This window comes from Mustela nigripes, chromosome 18 (assembly GCF_022355385.1).
Source record: "Mustela nigripes isolate SB6536 chromosome 18, MUSNIG.SB6536, whole genome shotgun sequence".
Lineage (NCBI taxonomy): Eukaryota > Metazoa > Chordata > Mammalia > Carnivora > Mustelidae > Mustela > Mustela nigripes.
The window spans coordinates 35,327,819-35,344,299 of NC_081574.1; the positions used below are offsets into that span (position 1 = coordinate 35,327,819).

The following is a 16,481-nucleotide window of genomic DNA, read 5'->3' on the forward strand; positions in this document are numbered from 1 at the left end:
AATAAGTCAGGCAGAGAAAGACAACTATCATATGATCTCCCTGATATGAGGAAGTGGTATTTCATTTTTAACTAAACACATTTTTCAAAATAAAATAAAATAGATGCAAAAACTATTTAAAATGAGCAATAAAATAAAAATTTATAATAAATTTGCAATTCTAGAGGTTAACATCTATGGAGTTTACATGTTACTGTGCTTTTACATTTAACAGTTTAGTTTTAATTTTCATTTTAAAGTAAAACAAGTAAATAAAATTTTGTAAGATTCAAACAATTAAAATGCATAAAGCTAGGAGTTCTCACTAAGTTCTACTCTCCACCACTAAAAATTTTCCTTGTTTCCTTCCTATTGCTGTATCACTGTCTATTTCCCTCTTTAGTTTTGTTAACATTTCTTTTATATATTCAGATGTTTGAAATTCAGGCATGTATCTATTACAATTTTTATATCCTCTTGATGAATTGACTCTTCATATAGTGACCTTCTTGTCTTTTTTGACAATTTTTGCTTAAAGTGTATTTTCTCTGATATAAATATAGCCACATTACTCTCTTTTGGTTACCATTTGCATGAAAAATCTCTTTTCCATTCCTCCACATTTAGCCTATGTGTATTCTTTTTTAAAAATTGTATTTATTTATTTGACAGAGAGCGATCACAAGTAGGCAGAGAGGAAGGCAGAGAGAGAGAGGAGGAAGCAGGCTCCCTGCTGAGCAGAGAGCCCAATGTGGGGCTCGATCCCAGGACTCTGGGATTGTGACCTGAGCAGAAGCAGAGGCTTTAATCCACTGAGCCACCCAGGCACCCCAAACCTATGTGTATTCTTAAAAGTAAAGAAAATCACTATAGGCAGTATATAATTTCCTGTTTTTTTTTTTTTAAAGATTTTACTTATTTATTTGACAGACAGAGATCACAAGTAGGCAGAGAGGCAGGCAGAGAGAGAGAGGAAGGGAGGCAGGCACCCTGGTGAGCAGAGAGCCTGATGTGGGGCTTGATTACAAGACCCTGAGATCATGCCCTGAGATGAAAGCAGAGGCTTTAACCCACTGAGACACCTAGGCGCCCTATAATTTCCTGTTGTTTTTAAATAAAAAATGAATTAATTTATATTTAAAGTAATTATGGATTAGAAAGGATTTACTATTGCCTTTGTGTTCATTATATTCTGGTGGTTTCTTTGTTCTGTTTTTCTTCTCTTGCTGTCCTCCTTTATGATTTAATTTTTAAAAATATATGTTAATGCTTTGATTACTTTCTCTTTCTCTTTAGGGTGTTTACTACAGGTTTTCTTATTTGAGGTTATCATGAAGCTTATATAAAATATTTTCTGGATAGACAGTCTACTTTAAGCTGATAACAACCTAACTTTGACTTACACAAATATTCTACACTTTAATTTCAGTGTGGCTTCTCCCACACTTTGTGTAATCGATACTAAAATTTCCATCATTTTATATGGTGTATTCATTAACATATTTTTGTATCTAGTTAATTTTAATACATTTCTTTTAAAGATTTTTTTTTTTTTTGAGAGAGTGAGAGCATAAGCAGGGAGAAGGGGCAGAGAGACAGGGAAAGCAAACTACCTGCTGATCCCAGGACCCTGAGATCATGACCTGAGCCAAAGGCAGACACTAAATGGAGCCACCCAGCTGCCCTAATTTTAAACTTGTGTTTCTTAACTTTTATGTCAGAGTTTATATGCTAACATTACAATATCAGAATATTCTGAATTTGAATTTATTTTATTTTTTACAGTGACTTTTAATGCTTTTACACGTTTTCATGTTGTTAGTGTCTATTTTTAAACTTGAAGAACTCCCTTGTCCATTTCAGAAGAGAGAATATATGAAGAAATAATAACTGAAAACTTCCCAAATTCAATGAATAACATGAAAACAAACATCTGGAAACTCATAAACTTCAAGTAAGATGAACTTAAAATGGCTCACATCAGTACATATTATAATGAAAATTTAAAAGCCAGAAGCAGAGAGAGAATTTAGAATCAGCAAGAGAAGTAACTTGTCACATACAAGAGATCCTAAGTAAGATTATCAACAGCTTTCTTGTGAGAAACTTGGGAAACGAGCAGGCAGATGGCTGTTATATTCAAAGTTATATTCAAAGTGCTGATAGAAAAAAAGAAAGAAAAAGAGAGAGAAAGACAGACAGACAGACAAAAACAAAACCAAAAATGCCTGTCAACTAAGAATCCTATATTTGGCAAAAGAGTTCTTCAAATGTAAGGGAGAAATTAATTCCCAAACAAACAATTAAGAGAATTAACTCTTACTATAGCAGCCTTGCAAGAAATGATCAAAGGAGTCTGGCAGGGTGATTTGAAAGGACAGTATATTATAACTTAAGTTTATATTTAAAAATAAAGATAAGTGACTCTTAATCTCACAAAACAAACTGAGGGTTGCTGGGGGGGAGGTGGTTTGGGAGAAGGGGGTGGGATTATGGACATTGGGGAGGGTATGTGCTTTGGTGAGTGCTGTGAAGTGTGTAAACCTGGTGATTCACAGACCTGTACCCCTGGGGATAAAAATATATGTTTATAAAAAATAAAAAATTAAAAAAAAATAAAGATCTCAATGAAGGCAAATTCATGTGGATTTTCAAAAACTAAAATTATTGTAACAACTGTAACTCTACTTTTTATTTTCTACATGACAAGAAACTAATAGATTAAAAAACAATTATTACTCTAAAAGCTAATATTATTGTAATCTTTTAACTTCACATTTTGTTTTTATGTAAATTAAGAGAGCAATATCTGATGTTAAGTTGCAAGGACCATAACGCTGTATAATATTCTAGTAAGCAAGGAATGCTGTCCCTTGAAAGAAATAAATGGACCATTTCTGTAGGGTTACAAGCCATACTAAAAGAGAAAAAGCACAATTTGAAGAAATAGAACAAGGTGAAGGTCAGATTGATAGGGTAGATATGTTGGAGTTATTAGACTAGAGGTCTAAACAACCATGGCTAATGTACTAGGGGAAAGTAGAAAATATAAAAGAACAGATAGGTAATACAAGAAGAGAGATAGAAAATTCCAAAACTGAAATGTAAAGAGGAAAAAATAGTAAAAAAGACATCACAGAATATCTAAGAAGTGTGGGATAATTAAAAAAGATACAACATGCATATCATGGGAATACCAGAAGGAGAAAAAAGAAAGGAAGAGAAAAATATTTGAAGCAGAATTTCCCCAATTTAATGATAGATACAAAACCTTATATACAGGAACTTCAGAGAATACCAAGCAAGGTAAATATTTCAAAACTACATGTAGAAACAACATATTCAAACTGCAAAGAATAAAAAAAAAATTGAAGAGGAAAAACTTGAAAAAAGGTAGGAAAAAAAAAAAAACCCTCATCTATAGAAGAGTAAGGAAGGGAATTACATTGGACTTCTTTTCAGAAATCATGAAAGCAAGAAGAAAACGGAGTGAGATATTTAAAATAGTGAAAAAAATAAATCCCCATCTTAAATGTGTATCCATTAAAATTATTTCCAAAAGAGAAGAAAAAAAATAAAAACTTTCTTAAGCAAACTTTCAGAAAATTTTCATGAGTATACCTGTTTTCCAAGAAAAGCTACAGAAAGGACTGATATAGATTAGAAACTCAGACATACAAAAATAAAAAAAAAAAAAGTAAAAGAGAAGGAATAAAGGAAAGTAAAATAATATCTTTTCTTTTTCTTATTCTTAATTGATTTAAGAAATAACAATTTGATCAAAATAATGGCAACATTGCATTTGGTGATTACAGTTTATAGGTAAGAAAAATTAATTATAGAAACATAAGGTATAAGAGGGAGGTACTGGGAATACTTTGTTACAAGTACATAAACTACTCATAAAAATATCTTTTTTTTTCCATTGTTGGCTTTATTTTTTTTTAATTTAATTTTATTTTCAGTGTTCCAAGATTCATCATTTTTGCACCACATCTAGTGCTCTATGCAATACATGTCCTCCTTAATACCTACCACCAGGCTCTCCTAACCCCCCATGCCCCTCCCCTCCAAAACCTTCAGTTTGTTTCTCATAGTCCACGGTCTTTCATGATTTGTCTCTCCCTCTGATTTCCCCCAACTCACTTTTCCTTTCCTTCTCCTAATGTCCTCCATGTTATTCCTTATGCTCTACAAGTAAATGAAACCATATGATAATTGACTATCTCTGCTTGACTTGTTTCACTCAGCATAATCTACTCCAGTCCTGTCCATGTTGATACAAAAGTTGGGTATTCTTCTACATATAGCTGCCCAGTTTTCCCAGCACCATTTATTGAAGAGACTGTCGACCATTCTCTTACACCGTACACAAAGATAAACTCAAAATGGATAAAAGACCTCAATGTGAGACAGGAATCCATCAGAATCCTAGGCAGTAATCTCTTCGATATCAGCCACAGCAACTTCTTTCAAGATATGTCTCCAAAGGCAAAGGAAACAAAAGCGAAGATGAACTTTTGGGACTTCATCAAAATCAAAAGCTTCTGCACAGCCAAGGAAACAGTCAAGAAAACAAAGAGGCAACCCACGGAATGGGAGAAGATATTTACAAATGACAGTACAGACAAAAGGTTGATATCCAGGATCTATAATGAACTCCTCAAACTCAACACACACACAAAACAGACAATCACATCAAAAAAATGGGCAGAAGATATGGACAGACACTTCTCTAATAAAGACATACAAATGGTTATCACACACATGAAAAAATGTTCATCATCACTAGCCATCAGGGAGATTCAAATTAAAACTACATTGAGATACCACCTTACACCAGTTAGAATGGCCAAAATTAGCAAGACAGGAAACAACATGTGTTGGAGAAGGTGTGGAGAAAGGGGAACCCTCTTACACTGTTGGTGGAAATGCAAGTTGGTGCAGCCTTTTTGGAGAACAGTGTGGAGATTCCTCAAGAAATTAAAAATAGAACTTCCCTATGACCCTGCCATTGCACTCCTGGGTATTTACCCCAAAGATATAGATGTCGTGAAAAGAAGGGCCATCTGTACCCCAATGGTTATAGCAGCAATGGCCACAGTCGCCAAACTGTGGAAAGAACCAAGATGCCCTTCAACGGACAAATGGATAAGGAAGATGTGGTCCATATACACTATGGAGTATTTTGCCTCCATCAGAAAGGACGAATACCCAACTTTTGTAGCAACATGGACGGGACTGGAAGAGATTATGCTGAGTGAAATAAGTCAAGCAGAGAGAGGCAATTATCATATGGTTTCACTTATTTGTGGAGCATAACAAATAGCATGGAGGACATGGGGAGTTAGAGAGGAGAAGGGAGTTGGGGGAAATTGGAAGGGGAGGTGAACCATGAGAGACTATGGACTCTGAAAAACAACCTGAGGGTTTTGAAGGGGCGGGGGATGGGAGGTTGGGGGAACAGGTGGTGAGTATTAGGGAGGGCATGTATTGCATGGAGCACTGGGTGTGGTGCAAAAATAATACTGTTATGCTGAAAATAAAAAGTAAATTAAAAAAAAAGAAAGTTAACTAAAAAAAAAGTGTTGGGTATTCAACCTTTCTGATAAAAATTTCTAAATATATTTGATTTACTGAGAGAAAAGTAAAAATTGAATTCTCTAATATGCTGAATTCAAAACAGAAAAGACAGAAAAAGAGTGGAAGACAAAAGAAAAACCAGGGCAACAAACAGAAAACTGTAACACAGAAGTACATATTAATCTAATTACCTCAATAATTACTTTGAAAACCAATAGTCTAAATACACCATTATTAAAAGAGATTTTTCAGAGTGGGTAAACAAGAATGTTGTCTACCAAAAACCCACTTTTAATGTAAAGTCACAGCTAGACTAAAAGAGAATGCAGAAAGATTAACCACAGTAACACTAATCAAAAGAAAGAAAAATTTCAGAGCTAAAATGGGCATTACAAAATGAAAAAAAAAAAAAGATACAACAATCCTTAATGTGTATGCAACTAAGAATAAGGTGTCAAGCTTATGAGGCAAAAGCTGATAGAACTGTAAGGAGTAAAAGATAAATTCATTATTTTAGTTGGAGACTTTAATACATCTCTATCTATAATTGATATCCTGCAGGCAGAAAATCAGTAAGTATATAGTTGACTGGACCAGTATGTAACTGACATTTAGAGAATAGTCTACCCAAACAAGAAAATATACATTATTCTTGAGCTCACAGAGATTATTCACCAAGATAAACTGAATGCTTGGCTATAAAACCCACCTTAAAAATTTTAAAAGAATAGCTATCATACAAAGTATGCTTCATGCCAAGAAGGAATGGTGGAATTAAACTAGAAATCAATAAGAGAAATATTACTGGAAACCCCAAAATATGTTGTGACTAAGCAACTAAGCAACACCTTCTAAATAATATATTAGTCAAAAAAGTTTCAAAAGAAATTTAAAAAAGCTAAATCAAAATGTAAATACAACTTATGAATATCTAGTGGGACACAGTGAAACCACAGCTTAGTGGGAAATTTATAGCATTTAGTGCATGCATTAGAAAAGATCTAAAATCAATAATCTATTCTGTGCTTTGGAAACAAGAAAAAAGGAGAGAAAACTAAATCTAATAAAGATTATTATGAAAATGATTGTAAACTAAAAATTAATAGAGGAAATTAAAATCAAAGCTCACTTATTAATAAAATAAATGAATTGTTTAGTCTCTAACCAGGTAAATTCAAGAAAAAAGAGAAAAAATCCAAATTATTGATATCATAAAGTACCACCATTACTGATCCATGAACATTGAAAAGATAATGGAGGAGGAGGAGTTAAGGTGGTGGAGAAGTAGGGGACCTTAATTTTGTCTGATCTCTGGAATGCACATAGTTATCAAATCATTCTGAACATCAGCAAAATCAAGATATGAGAAAATAATTGCTGCAATTCTACAGGTAGAAAATTGATCATTTTGGGGAAGGTAGGGATTGTGGAGATGTGAATCTGGGGCAATATATTGGAAGATAAAGCTCAGAGGGGAGGGAACTTGCATAAAGAGGCAGCAGAGTGCTGCCTTTAGAAGTCTACTAGAGTTGGGGATGGCCCTGGCTTGAAGGTGCTCAGGTGGTGAAGTGGAACAGAATCCCAGGTGGGACAGTGTAGTCTCAGGATCCCTGGGGTCACAAAAAGAGTGAGGGTGTATGAGTGTGGCAGAGTTCCCAAACATCAGAGAAGGGAAGCTGGCTGAAAACAGTGAGTCTAGGCACTGGCCTTCTACTTGGTATTGCTATAAACCTCCTCTGCTGCAAGTTCCCATGACCACTCTCTGGGCAGGGGACCAGCAGAAAGCAGAAGTCTGACAAGACCCCCCTCCCTCCCCCAGGAGGAACAACATGAGTTCACACCACAGAAGCCTGTGAAGTTTGGAGACTTGAAATATGGTAGCATGCCTGACATAAAAATGCTTAGTCACAGGCCAAATGAACACAGAGTTCTGGTGGAAACCAGGGATATAAAACTGATTGACTCCTTTTCTGTGAGGGCTCACTGAAAAGTGGGGAACATGAACTTTCATCTCCAGGGCTAGAGATTGGAGTGCCACCATTTTCAACTCCACATTGATACTGAAAGCCTTCAGAGAGCAAAACAGTGCCACATAGTATGATCTGGAGCCATTACAAGTAGCCTGGGCCCTAACAATTTATAAATAATAAAAACATACATATTATTAATATATTAATAAATAAACATCAATTCATTTATTAATAAATAAATAAAAATCTTTAAAAAAATAATTGAGGACTTGAACGCCTGAGTCACAGCCATGGACAGATCATCTAAGCAGAAGATCAACAAGACTCTGAATGACACACTGGGTCAGATAAACGTAACAGATATTTTTGAGCATTTCATCCTAAAGCAACAGAATGCACAGGGAACATTCTCCAGAATGGATCACATACTGGGTCACAAATCAGTCCTGAATTGGTATCAAAAGATAGAGATTATTCCATGCATATTTTAAGACCACATTGTTTTAAAATTTGAACTCAGTCAAAGAGAAAATTTGGAAGGAACACAAATGCATTAGGGTTACAGAGCATCCTATTAAAGAATGAATGGGTCAACCACTAAATTAAAGAAGAATTTTTTTAAAAGCACATGGAAACAAATGAAAAGAAAATATAAATGTTCAAAACCACTGGGATGCAGTGAAGATGATACTAAGAGGGAAGTATATAAGGGAAGTATCTAAGAAGGAAGCAATATAAGCCTTTCTTAAGAAACAAGAAAGGTCTCAAATACACAACATAACCCTACACTTAAAGGAGCTAAAGAAAGTACTGAAAATAAAGCCTAAACCCAGCAGGAAAAGAGAATTAATAAATATTGAGCAGAAGTCAATAAAATAGAAACCAAAAAACCAATAGAACAGATCAATGAAACTAGGAGCTAGGACTTTAAAAGAATTAATAAGCTACATAAACCTCTGGTCAGAATTATCAAAAAGAAAAGAGAAAGGACTCAAATAAATAAAATCATAAGTGAAAGAGAGATCACAAGCAACACCAAAGAAATAAAAACAATTATAAGAGAATATTATGACAATTATATCTGGAAAGAATGGATACATCCCTAAAAACCTATAATATACCACCTAAACTAAAACAGGAAGAAATAATAAACCTGAACAGACGCATGACCAGCATAGAAAGTTGAAGCAAAAAGCTTCCAACAAACCACATCCAGGACCAAATGGCCCCCAGTAGAATACTACCAAATATTTAAAGATTTAATACTTATTCTTCTGAAGCTGTTTCAAGAAAAAAAAAAAAAAAAAAAAAAAAAAAAGGAAGGAAAACTTCCAAACTCATTCTATGACACCAGCGTTTTCTTGATCTTAAAACCAAAGACCCCACCAAAAAGGAAAATTGCAGACCAATATCCCTGATGAGTATGGATACAAAAATTCTCACCAAGATTCCAGCTAATAGGATTCCACAATACATTAAAAGGATTGTTCACCATAACCAAGTGGGATTTCTTCCAGGGCTGCAAGAGTGGCTCAACATCCAAAAATCAATCAATGTGATACACCACATTAATAAAAGAAAGAACAAGAACTTTATGATCCTCTCAATTGTTGCAGAAAAAGCATTTGATGAGATACAGAATCCTTTCTTGATAAGAACTCTCTGCCATGTAGGGATAGAAGGAACATACCTCAGTAACATAAAAGCCATATATGAAAAACCCACAGTGAATATTATCTTCAACAGAGAAAAACGGAGCTTTTTCCCTAAGATCAGAAACATAACTGGGATCTTCAATCTCAGCACTGTTCTTTAACATCGTGCTGAAAGTTCTAGCTTCAACAATCAGAGAACAAAAAGAAATAGAAGGCATCCAAATTAACAAAGTCATGTCAAAATTTCACTCTTTGCAGACAACATTATATTCTATATAGGAAACCCAAAAGCCCTACCCCAAAATTTTTAGAACTCATACAAGAATTCAGCAAAGTGGCAGGAAATAAATCAATGGCACAGAAGTCAGTTGCACTAACAATGAGATGGAAGACAAGAAATTAAGGAGTTAATCCCATTTACAATTGTACCCCAAACCGTAAGATATCTAGAAATAAACCTAACCAAAGAGGTAAAGGTCCTATACCCTAAAAACTATAGAACTTTTATGAAAGAAATTGAGGAAAACACAAAGAAATTGAAAAACATTCTATGCTAGTGAATTGGAAGACTAAATATTGTTCAAATATCAATGCTACTGTCAATGCAATCTATACATTCAATGCAATCCCTATAAAAATACGATCAGCATGTTTTCACAGAGCTGGAACAAACAATTCTAAAATTTGTATGGAATCAGAAAAGACCCTGAATAACCAGAAACATGTTGGGGGAAAAAAAAGAAAAGAAAACAAAGCTGGTGAGATGAAAATTTTGGACTTCAAACTATATTATGAAGCTGTAATCAACAAGACAGCTGGTGTAAAGCCAACACATAGAGCAATGAAAGAGAATAGAGAACTCAGAAATGGACCCTCATCTCTATGAACAGCTAATCTTTGACAAAGCAGGAAAGAATAGCTAATAGAAAACAGGACTGTCCCTTCAACAAATGGAGTTGGGAAAATTGGACAGCCACATGTAGAAGAATGAAACTGGACCATTTCCTTACACTATACACAAAAATAAATTCAAAATGGATCAAAGCTCTAAATGTGAGACAGGAATCCATCAAAATCCTAGAGAAGAACACAAACAGCAACCTCTTTGAGCTTGGCCACAGCAAATTGATGCTAGACATGTCTCAAAGGAAGAGAAACAAAAGCAAAAATGAACTATTTTTTACCTCATTAAGACAAAAAAGGCTTTTGCACATCAAAGGAAACAGTTGACAAAACTAGAAGACAATCTACAGAATGGGAGAAGATATTTGTAAATGTATTATCAGATAAAAGGCTAATATCCAAAAATCTATAAAGAACTCAAACTCAGCACCCAAAGAACAAAATAATCTGATCAAGAAATGGGCAGAAGATATGAACAGATATTTCTCCAAGGAAGACATCCAAATGGCCAAGAGACACATGAAAAATCCTCAGCAGCACTCAGCATCAGGGAAATACAAATCAAAACAACAAAGACATACCACCTCACACCAGTCAGAATAGCTAAACTCAACAAGTCACAAAATGACAGATTATGGCAAGGATACAGAGAAAGGGAAGTTCTCTACACTACAGTGGGAATGCAAACTGGTATAACCATTCTAGAAGATAGTATGGAGGCTCCTCAAAAGTTAAAAATAGAGCTACCCTGCAACCCAGAAATAATTGCATTACTAGATATTTATCCCAAAGGTACAAATGTATTGATCTGAAGGGGCATTTACATCCCAATGTTTGTAGCAACAATGTTCATAATAGCCAAAATAAGGAAAGAGGCCAGATGGATTAAGAAGATGTGTGTGTGTGTGTGTTTGAATATTACTCAGCCATCAAAAAAAAAAAAAAAAAAAAAAGAAAAGAAAACTTACCATTTGCCAATGATGTGGATGGAACTAGTGTTTTATGCTGGGGAAAACAAGTCAGTCAGAGAAAGTCAAATACCATATGGTTTCACTCATGTGTGGAATTTAAAAAAACAGATGAACATACGGGAAGGGAAGGAAAAATAAAATAAGATGAAATTAAAGAGTGAGACAAACCATACGAGACTCTTAACTATTGGAATGAAACTGAGGGTTACTGGAGGGGAGGTAGGTGAGAGTATGGTGTAACAGGGTGATTTTCATTAGGAGGTACTTGATGTCATGAACACTTGGTGTTATATGCAACTGATGAATCACTAAATTCTGCCTCAAACTAATAATACACTATATGTTAATTAAATTGATTTTAAATAAAAATACAAAATGATAGTAAAGTAATATCCTAAAAATTCTATGTGTATAAGTTGATAACATAGGTGAAATGAACCAATTCATTGAAAGACACAATTTATGGAGGTCACACAGGAAGAAGTAGTTTGAATAGGTCTGTATCTGTTAAATAAATTAAATCTATATCTAATAATCTTCCAAAACAGCACATAACTCAGATGTGTTCTCTGGTGAATTTGATCAAGCATTTAAGAAAGGGATTATGTCAATTCTTTACAACCTCCCTCAGAAAATAGAGGCAGAAAGATCACTTCTAAATTCACTGTGAGGTCAGCATTATCCCAATACCAAACCAGAAAAGCCATTACAAGAAAGAACTATAAACAATATCACTTATAAGTGCATAAATCCTCAATAAAATTAGTAAATCAAATTAATTAACATATGAGAATATTTTAGAACAAAATGGCTTTATTACTGATATACAAGTTGAGATTATCATTTGAAGATCAATTGCTGTAATCTATCACATCAATAGGCTAAAGAAGAAAAGTCATACAATTGCATCAATAGATTAAGAAAAAAAAGGACTTGACCAACACACCACATTTATGATTAAAAATTATCATCAATCCAGGCATAGAGGGGGAAATTCCTCAATATGAGGAATACTTACAAAAGAATGTACAACTTAAATCATAATAATGAGAAGCAGAAAACATACAGATAACCAATAAGTGCATACAAAAATGCTCAGCATCACCAATCATCAAGGAAATGCAATTCAAAACCACAATTATATACTACCCTACACATGATAGAATGATTATTATCAAAAAGATATGAAATAACTTGGGGCACCTGAGTGGCTCAGTGGGTTAAAGCCTCTGCCGTCGGCTCTGTTCATGATCCCAGTCTTGGGATCGAGTCCCACATAGGGCTCTCTGCTCAACAGAGAGCCTGCTTCCTCCTCTGTCTCTCTCTGCTTGCCCCTCTGCCTGCTTGTGATCTCTGTCTGTCAAATAAATAAATAAATAAATAATCTTTTAAAAAAGATATGAAATAACAAGTGTTGGTCAGGATGAAAAGAAAGGGGAACCATTGTGCACTGGTGGTGGGGATGTAAACTGATGCAGCCACTGTGGAAAACAGCATGTCTTTTCCTAAAAAAAAAACCATAAAAATAGAATACCATACAATCCAGTACTTCCAATTCTGAGTATCCATCCAAAAAGACAAATTACTAACTTAAAAAGATATTTACTGTAACATTTTTTGTAATGGTCAAGATACAGAAACAATGTAAGTGTTCATCTATGAATAAATGGATAAAAAAAGATATTGTATGTATACACACACACACAGACACAATGGAATATTATTCAGCCATTAGAAACAATGAAATCTTGTCACTTGTGGCAACATGGATGGATCTTGAGAGCATTATGCTAAGTAAAATAAGTAAGACAGAGAAAGTTGAATATCATCTGATCCCTTCTATAGATAGAAATTTTTTTAAGAAAGTGTATAAGTACAGAGAACAGATTAGTAGGTGCCACTACTAAGGGTGAAGGGTGGGGAAGGAATGATGGGTGAAACTGGTAAAGGTCTTCAAAGATAAAAGCTTCCAGTTATAAAATAAATAAATAATAAGGATGTAATATAAGTATGGTGAATATAATTAATGATATGTTATTGGATATTTGAAAGTTGCCAAGAGAACAGTAGATCTTAAAGTTCCTCAGCACAAGAAAAAAAAGTTAATGATGGATGTTAACTAGAATTGTTGTGGTGATCACTTTGCAATGCATAGAAATATTAAATCATTATATTGTACATCTGGAAAAAATGTATATTTGTCAATTATACTTCAATAAAAAGAGAAAAAGGTAGAGGACAATTGAAGCTAAGAATATATAAGAGAATCTGGAGAAACTTAGGGAAAAAAATAGGAAGTAAATGAAAGAGTAAAAAAATAGACAAGTTGAGGGAGAAAAGAAAAAATTGGAAAGGAGAGAGTAAGCCATGGGGTTTGGAGACAAGTGAGCTTTCACTTGGGTGTTGGTCATGGAAGGTCACAGATGAGAGGATGGAGGAATGTAAGATGTGTGCCCTGGGCTGATGAATACATCCCCTCTGTTGTATTCAGGAAGTAAATGTTTTTATTATTTTTTTTAATTTAGACATGTTTATTTGAATCTGACTTTTTGTAAAGTTTGAAACTATTTTTAAATATACAGATAAAAAATTGCTCTACCTTATTTAGAATTTCACAAATTAATATGGTCTACTACATTGAAAGAATATAAGAAAAATCATGAGAAGCTTTCCTGCTAAGATCAGGAGCAAGGCCATGATGTTTATTCTTAATATTTTTTCTCCTTTTAACATTATACCAGAAGTTCTAGCTAATGCAATAAGAACAGAAAATAAAAGATATAAGATTCAGAAAGAAAGAAATAAAATATTTTGTTCTCAGATGACATGATTGTGTAAATAATCCCAAATGATCAACAAAAAAGTTATAAGAACCAGTAAGTGATTATGTAAAGTAGCCTAATGAAAGTTAATATATAAGTTAATTGCTTATTTATATATATAACAATAAACAATTGAATTTGAAATTAAAAACAATAGCATTTACATTAACACCAAAAAATAATAATTGTTTATAAATTTAAAAGACCTATATTAGGAAAACTGCAAAAGTCTAATGTAACAAACTCAAAGATCTATATAAATGGAAAGAGAGTCCATGTATAAGGATATGAAGATTCAATACTGTCAAGATGTTAGTTCTTCCCCTACTTGATCTATTCAATATGATCTCAGCCAAAATTCAATTTGGTTATTTTGTGGATCTGACAAACTTATTTGGCAAACTTACGTTTATTATAGAAAGACAAAAGACACAGAATAGCCAACATAATACTAAAGAACAAAAAATGCTCTCTTTAACTACCTGACGTGTATACTTATTTTAAAGCTAAAATAATCAAAACAGTGTGGTGTTGACAAAGGAATAAACAGACTGATAGCATGAAATAGAGAAACCAGAATTAAATCCACATAAGTATAGTCAACTGGTCTTTGATAATGGAGCAAAGGCAGAGTGTTTAATGGAGAATCATACTTTAAAAAATGGTGATGGAAATTTACATGCAAAAAATTAGTACTTATGCCTTTCATAAAAATTAGCTCAAAATGGATCATAGAACTAAATGTAAAATACAAAACTATCAAACTTGTAGAAGATAACACTGGAGAAAATCTTGGTGATCTTGGGTTTGGAGATAACTTTTTATATACAACATCTTACACTGTTGATGGGAATGCAAATTGGTACAGCTACTTTGGAAAACAGTGTGGAGATTCCTTAAGAAATTAAAAATAGAGCTACCTTATGACCCTGCAATTGAACTATTGGGTATTTACCCAAAGATAAGGATGTAGTGAAAAGAAGGGACTTCTGTACCCCAATGCTCATAACAGCAATGGCTACAATGGCCAAACTGTGGAAAGAGCCAAGATGCCCTTCAATAGATGAATGGATAAAGAAGATATGTTCCATATACACAATGGACTATTATGCCTGCATCAAAAAGGATGAATACCCAACTTTTGTATCAACATGGACAGGACTGGAGTAGATTATGCTGAGTGAAGTAAGTCAAGCAGAGAAAGTCAATTGTCATATGGTTTCACTTACTTGTATAGTACAGGAATAACATGCAGGACATTGGGTGGAGGAAAGGAGATATGAGTTGGGGGAAACTGGAGGGGGAGATGAGCCAGGAGAGATTGTGGATGCTGAGAAACAAACTGAGGGTTTTGGAAGGGTGGGGGGAATGGGTGAGCCTGGTGGTTGGTATTAAGGAGGACACGTATTGCATAAAGCACTGGGTGTGGTGCATAAACAGTGGATCTTGGGACACAAAAAATAAAATTTAAAATAGCATGTTGTATGAAAGAAAGACATGGAATTGAATATTGAAACCTTTGTCTTTAACAATGGGGACCAGATTCAGGAATGTCCACCATTTATAGTCAATAAATAAAATTTTCAATATAATCTATTGTTTTTAAATTCTTGATATACTTAGATCATTAATAAAATGATAAATTGCTAGGGAGCCTAATTTAAAGTAAAGTATATACCCAAAAGAGTTGGAGACTTATCTTTTCACAAAAATCTGCAGATGGATATTTAAGTAATTATATTCATAACTGCAAAAATTTGGAAGCAACCAATATGTCTTTCAGTGGTGAATAAATAAATGGGTATTAAGGGGAAACTGTGGAAAATCCAGACATTAGACATGAAGGAACCTTAAGTATATGTTACTAAGTGAAAGAAACTACTCTGAAAAAAAAAAAAAAAAGAAAAAGAAAGAAAGAAAGAAAGAAAGAAGCTACTCTGAAAAGGCTATATACTGTATGATCTCAACTATAAAACATTCTGGAAAAGGCACAACTATGGAGACAGTAAAAACATAACAGATTATAGGTTGGGGGAAGGCTTAGAGAGGGAGAGCACAGATTTTTAGGCCAGTGAAATTCTCTTATGGTATTATAATAAAGGGTATATTTTATATTCATCCAAAACCGTAAAATGTACAACAAAAAGAATGAACCCTAATGTAAACTACCAATAGTTTAGGTGTGTCAATGTATGTTCATAAATAATAACAAATGTACACCTTTGGTGCAGGATGTTGACATTGGGGGAGGCGATACATGTGTCAGGAAAAGAGATATTTGGGAAAATTCTGTATTTTTCCCTCAAGTTTTCTGTGAACCTAAAACTGGTCTAAAAACTAGTCTTGTTAATAAAAAAAAAAGTGTGTATCAGAAATTAAAAAAGAATACAATGCTTGCCAATATTTTATAATAAGATTTCTAAACAGCTCAAAAATTGAATTAAAACTGCAAATTATAGTTATAAGTCAACCCTTTCAATTGTAAATAATAGAGCTGTCTATCTGGTGAGATGTCACTGGAAAGTAAACAGAGCTTCTAGAGGCAGTTAGATTTTACTTAACATTTTTTTTTTTTTTTTTTTTTTTTTTTTTTTTTTT

General features: G+C 33.7%; 1 protein-coding gene across 1 annotated transcript in view; it reads right to left on the reverse strand.

Annotated features, from left to right (window-relative positions):
* Window positions 1-16,481, reverse strand: part of ADAM18 (ADAM metallopeptidase domain 18) — a 174,847-nt gene that overhangs the window by 18,617 nt on the left and 139,749 nt on the right. The gene's annotated exons all lie outside the window — the stretch shown is intronic.